We start from the raw sequence: 9,641 nt of genomic DNA, 5'->3' as shown, positions 1-9,641 counted from the left end.
ACCCCACTGTCCATCAACTGATAAATGGTATCTCTACTAATGGAATATGACCTGGCAATAAAAGCAAGCTTTGAAATTATAATGCTAAGTCAAAGAGCCCAGTGAAAAAGATCACATATTGTGTGATCCTATTTGTAGGAAATGTCCAAAACGGGCAAATCCATAGAGACAAAAAGTAGATTAGTGGTTGCCCAGGATGAGAAGGCGGAGAAGGCAGTGGCACCCCACTCCAGTACTCTTGCTTGGAAAATCCCATGGATGGAGGAGCCTGGTGGGCTGCAGTCCACGGGATCACGAAGTCAGACACGACTGAGCAACTTCACTTTCACTTTTCACTCTCATTGGAGAATGAAATGGCAACCTACTCCGGTGTTCTTGCCTGGAGAATCCCAGGGACAGAAGAGCCTGGTAGGCTGCCATCTCTGGGGTAGCACAGAGTCGGACACGACTGAAGCGACTTAGCAGCAGCAGCAGCAGGATGAAAGGAGGGTAAAGAATAACTGCTAATGTGTATGGAGCTTCTTCTGGGGGAAAAAATGTTCTACTATTAGATTGTGATGATGGATGCACTACTCTGAATATATTAAAAGCCATGAAACTGTGCACTTTAAATGGATGAGTTTTATTGTATATTAATTATATCTCCATAAAACTATTTAAACCAAAAATGGGTCTTTGATTCCATGATTAGAAATTTATGCTAAGGCAATCACTGCCAACAGACTCAAAAGAGTAGTTTGCACAATTCAGAGTTCAGTTGCAAGAAACAGAAACCACATTTTCTACTTCTAGTGAAGACTTACTAAGGGAAGTTGGGTTCTTCCAAAATTATTGAAAGACCTAGTGAGTGGGATGTGCTTCCAGGAGCGACGCTCATAAATCACCACTGTACTGCTGACCTGTGGGAGCTGCTGCCTCTACCACTTCCTGGAAGCTTCATAATTGTTGTCTTCAGAAATTTGTCACTGTGGGGAATTTCCCGGCCATCTAGTGGTTAAGACTCTGTACTTTCACTGCATGGGGCACAGGTTCAATCTCTGGTTGGGGAACTAAGATCCCACAAGCCATGTGGCATGGCCAAAATTTTTTTAATTGAAAAAAATTGTCACTTCAGTTTTAATTTAGGAATCAGATGTGCTGATGCCCCCTCACCACCTCTCGACACCATGAGCTGGTGATAACACTAAGAGCACATCTGTAGAAAATCTTAACACCTTCACAACCAGCAGTAAACAGCCAAAGCGGGAAGATAACCTAGACATTGTTTCGCCTTTAAAATCTCACACAGTTCAGTTCAGTCACTCAGTTGTGTCTGACTCTTTGCAACCCCATGGACTGCAGCACACCAGGCTGCCCTGTCCATTGCCAACTCCTGGAGTTTACTCAGACTCATGTCCATTGAGCTGGTGATGCCATCCAGCCATCTCATCCTCTGTCATCCCCTTCTCCTCCTGCCTTCAATCTTTCCCAGCATCAGGGTCTTTCCCAATGAGTCAGCTCTTGCATCAGGTGACCAAAGTACTGGAGTTTTAGCTTCAACATCAGTCCTTCCAATGAATATTCAGGACCGATTTCCTTTAGGATGGACTGATTAGATCTCCTTGCAGTCCAAGGGACTCTCGAGAGTCTTCTCGAACACCACAGTTCAAAAGCATCAATTCTTCAGCGCTCAGCCTTCTTTATAGTCCAGCTCTCACATCCATACATGACTACTAAAAAAACCATAGCTTTAACTAGATAGATCTTTGTTGGCAAAGTAATGAATGTCTCTGCTTTTTAATATGCTGTCTAGATTGGTCATAACTTTTCTTTCAAGGAGCAAGCATCTTTTAATTTCATGGCTACAGTCACCATCTGCAGTGATTTTGGAGCCTCACACATGTGCATCCAATGGATATAAGCGAATAGGTCTCCAAACTTTAGCTGCAAGGGAGTCTAGGAAGGTACATCAAAAGAAACTGAAATGAATGTCTAAACAAATTATAATAAGTGTCTGCAGTGATGACCACTGTTTGCAATAGTGAAAACATGGAGAAAAAACTAAATGTGCAACAATAAGGGTTTGATAAAGTGGGCTTCATCTATTTTGTGAAATTCTGTTGTAGAAATACCTGTTGTGACCTGAAACATGTCAGACACACAATGAAAAAAGGCAGGTGTCAGAATAGTACTTATCAGCAACTGCCATGACTTTAGGAACCGCATATGTTTTGTCCTCCTGTGTATCCCACTGGCTGGCACATATTGGCACAAAGTAGGTACTCAATAACATTTGTTGAACGATGAAAAGTAATTTCAGTTTTAGAAGTTAAATCCAAAATAAGAAGTTAAATTCACACTTATATACATTTATATACATGTAGGTAAGGAATCTGCCTAAAATACAGGAGACTCAGTTTCTATCCCTGGTTCAAGAAGATCCCCTGCAGGGAGGGAAAGGCAACCCATTCCAGTATTCTTTCCTGAGAAATCCCATGGACAGAAGAGCCTGGTGGGCTACAGTTCATGCAGTCACAAAGAGTCAGACACAACTGAGTGACTGAGCACACACATAAATACACATATACTTAAATATGGTATAACCAGCCTGAAAGAAATATAGCAAAATGTTAATAATTCTCTCCAGAGATAATATTTGAAATGACTTTTACTTTCCTCTTTTGGCTTTTCTGCATTTTACAAATTTTGGAGAGTGAACATGCATTAATATCAATTAAGGGGAAAAAAAATCACAGATGTTCTGCTAAAGCCACAGAAAAGAACATGCCTGCCTCATTTCTCTGTCTCCCACAGGGTCTGACACAGAGGTGGACCCAAACCTATCTGTGGTGACCAAGTGACTGCACCTCTATTTTCTGCCTGAGTGGTTTCTGGATCTTTCTCAAGCAGCTGGAGGGTAGAATTGAGCTTTTAGGATAATCCTGACTCTAACATAGTATGCTTCTTCCAGCTAAAACTGGCAGAGTTCCAAAGCCATGTGCCCATCTCCCCAAGAGCCAGTCTTGAGTTTTGCAGAGGCTGTGCCAGAGTGAGGTCATGTTCAAGGGTCTTAAGGGACTCAATCAGTGACTCAGTCCTACCTCTCCCATGCACCCAACAGGTCCTGGGGCCATTAATACTTGCCAAGTCAGCAAGCAGGCCTGACATCTCTGCTACCAGCTGGACTCAACCAGGTAAGGTCTCAGGGAAGTAGAAGATGGGTATCTGTACTTCTCCAGGGCTGTCCCTTCAATATTATGAGAAGTCCATCAGTGGATGGTTTTTACCACCTTCACTTACACAGCTGTTGAGGTCTTAGTTCACATTAAGAGGAGCACAACAAAGTAAATGTACTAGTGCCTCTGAACTGTACAGTTAAATGTGGTTAAAATAGTATGTTTTATGTTATGTAACTTACATCACAGTAAAGACAAAACTAGGGCTTCCCTGGTGGTCCAGTGGTTAGGAATCCTTCTTAACAATTGCAACGCAGGGGACACTGATTTGATCCCTGGTCCAGGAAGATCCCACATGCCATGAAGCAACTAAGCCCATGCCCCACAACTGCTAAGCCTGTGTTTGAGAGCCTGTGCTCTGCAACAAGAGAAGACACCACAACGAGAAGCTCTCACACCACAACTAGAGAGTAGACCCTGCTCGCCGCAGCTGGAGAAAGCCCTTGCGCAGCAACAAAGGCCCAGTGCAGCCAAAAATAAATAAATAAATAATTTTTTTCATTAAAAAAAAAAAAAAGAAGTATAGGGACCTGAGTGAGAAAAGTGAGAATCCAGTTGGCTCTGTGTATCCCAGGGTCACATTTGGACCAATCGTGTAAATTACTTTAAAAAGTTGTTTTTCCGAACTTTCCCTAGTTTTTCCAACTAACAGCAACTTTCTGCCTCATGCTTTTTGCCATGGTCAGGAAACCTGGTCATGACTGGCCTCCTTCCTCTTTAGGAAGTGAGGGTTGGAGGAGGTCCCAGAATGTTTGATAGTCAGCACCAGCCATCATTTCATTTATTTTTTTAGATTAATTTTTGTTGGAGTACAGTTGATTTACAATGTTACGTTATTTTCTGCTGTATAGCAAAGTGAATCAGTTATAGAAATACGTAAATCCTCTCTTTTGAAGATTCTTTTCCCATATAGGTCATTAGAGAGTACTGAGTAGGTTCCCGGTGCCATACAGCAGGTTCCTATTAGTTATCTATTATATATAATCGTGTATGTATGCCAATCCCACTCTCCCAGTTTATCACCCCCCCCCCCACCTTTCCCCATTGGTAACCATAAGTTTGTTTTCTACATCTGAAAATATGGAACGCTTCACAAATTTGTGCTTCATCCTTGCGCAGGAGCCATGATAATCTCCTCTATATCATTTTAATTTTAATATATGCGCTGCTGAAGCGAGCACCATCTCTTCATTTATCACACCCATTAACCAGATAGAAAAACTGAAGCTCCCAAGGGGAAGGGACATGATTAGGGTCACACAGCAGAGAAGGAACTTGTAAGAAGGGGGGCTCCCATATGCACCATTGTCTTTGGAGACTATGAAGGGCAGGACCAAAGAAGAGAAATGTCACAGAAGGATGGGACCCCATCTTATTGGGAACAGCTTACCTCACAGGACATGCAAGTACATCCCAATGTCCCAGTCTCAGGATCAGCTCACCTCAGGATCAGAGGCAGGGTGGGAGAAAATGCTTCTCCTCCTGGCCAGCTGTGGGCAACGTATTTTGACCTCAATTTGTTCATCTTTAAAATAAGGTCCAGAGATCATGACAATCACTCAGTTTAAGCTCTAAAATTCCATGGTTAATGATTAGATCTTTTATCATTATCATCCCCTAATCACACCACTCCACTGTTTAAAAGCTTTCCCATGACTCCCTATGGGCTAAGCTGAGCCTAGAACTGAAAGCTGGCTGTGGTCTGGGGCCCACCATGCTTTCCAGCCTTAACATTCCCTCCAAACACCCCTAAACTCCAGCCACACTATTTGACATTCCATTCCCATGAATTCTCCACACTCTTTCTCACCCCTATGACTTTGCCCCTATATGCACAGATAGGTTCCTTTTGCAGCAAATGCTCTTCTTCATGGTATCTGCCCAACAACCTCCTACTCATACTGCAAAACCCAGATTGTGTTACCTCTTCCATGAAGCCTGCCCTGATCTACCACACGGAGAGAGTCTCTCTCCCATCTGGGTTCCCTCAGGCCTCAAGCTTTCCTCCACCACAATCCTGAACACAGTATATGGGAAGTGATGTTTACATAGGGAGTGCCTATTTCTCCCACTCACCTGAGAATTCCTTGATGGCAGGAACTGTGTCTTATTCATGATTCACCCCATAGTAGGTACTCAATAAATGTTCAATAAATAAATTATCCAATAGGTAATCTCTTAAAAAAAAAGCAAAACAGTTTTATCTCTAATACTTTATGGGTCTCAAAACAACATGAATCCTCTCTTGACTTCAGGATCCCTAATTATATAATGACAATGCTAAACTGGTTCGTTTCTCAGTGAGAGTCATTTCCTAGGCAGGTTGATAAGAAGTCTAGGGGTCCCCAAGGAGAGAGGGGTCTGGAATTCTCAAGGAGGAAGAAAGGACAAACTTTTTTCCTTCTCTACATTCCTTAGGCTTATATAACAACAATGTATTCTGGCTGAGGACAGTCTCTGGATTAAACCTTCTGGCTACTTCTAATTATCTTAAAATGTAAATTATGGGAGTAGGTCTGGTGAGGTCTTTACAACATCCAGACATTCTTTGGATTTACTGGAGAGTATATAACTTCACTGCTAACACTAACAAGCGGGTACTCTTTCTACCCCCTTCTGATGCCTATGTCAGAAGCTTTCTCTATCTCCTTTATACTTTAATAAAACTGTATTACACAAAAGCTCTGAGCGATCAAGCCTCGTCTCTGGCCCTGGATTGAATTCTTCTCCTCCGGGGGCCAAGAATCCCGGCATCGTGATTCAACAACAACCTTTCACCTGGACATGACCTCTCTCCCCACAAGCTGTGAAGAATCAGTCCCCAGTGACACTGTCCATCTCTTAAGAACTAAGGAGGAAATTGAGACAGAATAGAGTTAAGTAATCTCCAAGTTTTTACAGCAACCAATGTGTAGGGGCCAAATCTTTACTCCTTCCTTCATTGAGTTTGCTATAAGCCCACTGTTCAGACGTAGCACACCCTTCTCAGGCACCCACACTGTGCCCAGGTCTCCACATCAGGGAAGAGCATGTCAGGCAGAGGGAACAGCCAGTGCAAAAACTCTTAGCTGGGAGCATGCCTGGTGAGCTAAAGGGGTGGTGGGGAGGCCAGCATGGTGAGAGCCGAGTGAGCAGGAAGGGAACAGAGTGGGGGATGGAAAGCACAGGTCCACAAACACAGTGAGCACTGAGCGAATGATAGCCATGCAAATACTAATGTATCAGTAGCAGCCATCATGAGGACAGGCGGCCCTGGGAGTAAGATGTGAAGGACAGACAAGCATAAAGAATAGAAGACGAAGGCACAGAGGTGCAAACATGGCCCCACCACCTCCTCCCTAGCCTGGGCTTCCATCCTCTCCCACCTGGACTCTGACACCAGCCTCTTCTCTGAGCTCCCCACATGAGAACTGGCTCTTTGACAGGGGAAAGGTATTTTGCAAAAAGCATGGGTTTTAGAGCTGGGCAGACCTGGTCCTGGGCAAATGCATCAGTTTCCCCGTCTGTAAAAGGCAGAGGGGGGCTGTGTGGCTCTGAAAGGCTTTAATAAAAGATGGCTTTAATGGGAGGTGGCTGAGCTGGTGTTTGCTGCTCCCTATGAACCTGGGAGGGAGGGCTGATGAAGGTCAAAGTTCTGCTGACCTCTGCCTCCTCGGGGCACCGCAACAGATGCTCTGCCCAAACTCCAGCAATGCAGTCCCAGTGGGTCTTGAGCTGCTGGTCTAGAAAGATGCACCTTTTCCAGGCCTGCTGGATGGCAGCTGAGAAGGCACGCCATGTGGAGGTGGTCCACTGTGTTCAGCTGGAGGGATGCATCAGAAGATGGAGCTGGGATCCACAGGGAAGGGGCAGACCAAGTGTGAAGCCACCCAACAGCCCCAGGGTCCATCCCAGCTCCGGAATGTCCACCCAGTGACCGCGCGTGCTCAGTGAACCTTGTTGCCCTCTCACAACCTCACTCTTCTCATCTGGCAACTGGGGGGATGGAGCCATTCTTCATGCAGACAGAATTATGGAAGAGAAGGACAACTCAGGGTCTTTGTAGGGCCGGATGGGGCTGCAAACAAACCAATGATGAGCAAGTACATGCATAAGGCTTCTCCCCACAGAGCCAGCGCACAGTGGGTGCACAAGATGCTAGCATCCCCCTTTCACCCACACCCGAGAGCTGACCTGCGGAAACAGATGGCACTTGAAGCCCCTAAAAATAACGAGTCATTAAAACAGCCAAGGTTTGTGTGGCTCCCACTGTGCCCTATGCTGTCCCATACAATAGCGCATTTATTCTCAAGTCTGAGAGACTGGAACTCTCACTCTCACTATTTGGGTGAGAAAACAGGTGAAGTTACGTGTAACACGAAGTTACATGCATGACCTGTGTGTGGACCTGTGCTTTCCGTCCGCCACTTTCGTTCCCTTCCTGCTCACTCCGCTCCCACTACGCCGGCCTCCCTGCCACCCCTTTAGCTCACCAGGCGTGCTCCCAGCTAACAGCATGTGGCTGTTGCACCTGGAAGGCCTCCGTCACTCTGCCTCTGGGTTTCTGGAGAGGCCTGGGTACCACCCAGGGAGGATGAGGATCTGGGAAGAAGGTGGGTCGAGGCATCAGCCTCTTTCCTCTTTCCGCTTCTCACCTCTCCATCCCCCAGCAAGGCTAAAAGCCCAACTGCCACTTGGGAAAGGACAGGGTTAATCTAATTTGAGCCTCCAGACCATGTTCAAGGTGATTCGTTTTATTCTTAAAAAAAAAAAACAAAAAAAAAACCACCTTAACCTGTCAGGTCTTGTTTAGAAACCTGAACATTCTGAAAATATTGACAAAGAGAGGGGGCTGCACCCAGGAGAAGATTCTCAGCGAGAGGGGTGATGTTAATCCAATGTGACAGGGGTATTTTTTTCTCTCAGGCCAGGAAAGCAGAGAGTGCAAATTGCTCTGCTGGGGGTCAGCCGGGCAGGGTGCAAGCTCAGGAAGCCATCTCTGGGGGCTGCTGTGTGTTGGGGGGCGTGTGCTGGGCTCCCCTCCCCCACTTCCCGGGAATGGTTTATCAGACAGCTCCATTTCCGAGGAATGGTTTATCAGACAGCTCTATCTTATTAATAGTCATAGCGTGTTGAAACCAGTGAATCTGGAGCATCAGAAATTCATTGTTGGTCCAATCTTGTCATTTCTCCAGTGGGCAAACTGAGGTCGGAGTAAAGGGGTGAGGCATTTATTCTGCCAACTGTCAGCCAATCAATATGAGTTAGAACCCTCATTATGAAGCTATTCTCCCACCAAGGTGACCAGGGATTTAGAAAGGCAGCTATGACTCCCTTTAGGACTTTGATTTGGATTCAAATCCTTGCTCTGTGGTTCAACGCAGGTTATTTAGGCTCTCTGAGCCTCGATTTCCCCAGTAAAATGAAGACAATAATCCCTAAATCCCTTAGAGTTGTTTGGAGAATTTAATAAGAGAAATGTCCATTTCGGTCTTTGGTTATATGAATAGACACGCAGACTCAGGGGAGCTTAACAGTTTACAAAAAAAAAAAAAAATCAATTGTAAGGACATGGGGATGGCTTACAGGTACTTACACAAAAGAAGTGAAAATATATGTCCACACAAAGAACTGTAGCTCTGTATTTATAGCAGCTATATCCATAATCACCCAGAGCAACTCAAATGTCCTTCAACTGGTTAACGTAGAAATAAACTGTGATGTATTCATTCAATGGAATACTTACTACTCAGCAACACAAAGGGAGGAATGGTGGGCACTTGCAACAATTGGATGAATCTCAAATGCACTGTGTTAAATGAGAGAAACCAGACTCAAAAGGGTGTCTATTGTCTGATTTCACTTACATGACATCCAGAAAAGACAAAAAATAGGAACAGTGATCAGTTAGCGGTTGCCAGGCACAGAGGAAGTGGGGAGAGAATTGCCAGGAAAAGGGCAGGGGGGAAATTTGGAGGCTGTTGGTGACGTTCTAAATCACAATTGTGATGTGGTAACAGGACAGTACATGTCTGTCAGCTCATTGAACTGTATACTCAAAAAGGTGAAATGGAAATGCATGTATAAATTGCAACTCAATAAATCTGACTTTTAAAAGTCAAACAAAAGCTAAAAAGCTGAGCTTCAGAAAAGACAAAACGTGAAGTGGTTTTAGGAATGAACCAGCGAATTTTACCATCATTTAGAACTTGTATCCGAGTTGGAAGATGCCAAGTCCCAGAAGAGCTTCTGATTGGCTGTGTTTGGGTCCCAGGCCCGCAATTAACTAGAGTTGGGCAGGGCCATTTGATTGACAGCCCCATCAAGCCCACAGAAAGGGGAGTTTCCCCAGAAGCAAACAAGCTGCAGCTACCAAGAAGGCTGCAACGGCAGGGACCTATAGCCTCGGGGTTCATTATCCTAGACGCTGAGCTCTGTCTTTGTAGG

General features: G+C 44.9%; 1 non-coding gene across 1 annotated transcript; it reads right to left on the bottom strand.

Moving 5' to 3' along the window:
• Window positions 1-4,289: 4,289 nt before the first annotated feature.
• On the bottom strand, window positions 4,290-4,396 carry LOC114117696 (U6 spliceosomal RNA). The gene has a single exon (XR_003591354.1). It is a non-coding gene; the product is annotated as a U6 spliceosomal RNA (small nuclear RNA).
• Window positions 4,397-9,641: the final 5,245 nt, after the last annotated feature.

Source organism: Ovis aries, chromosome 13, assembly GCF_016772045.2.
Source record: "Ovis aries strain OAR_USU_Benz2616 breed Rambouillet chromosome 13, ARS-UI_Ramb_v3.0, whole genome shotgun sequence".
In the NCBI taxonomy this organism is placed as follows: Eukaryota; Metazoa; Chordata; class Mammalia; order Artiodactyla; family Bovidae; genus Ovis; species Ovis aries.
This window is presented reverse-complemented; position numbering and strand designations above follow the sequence as displayed.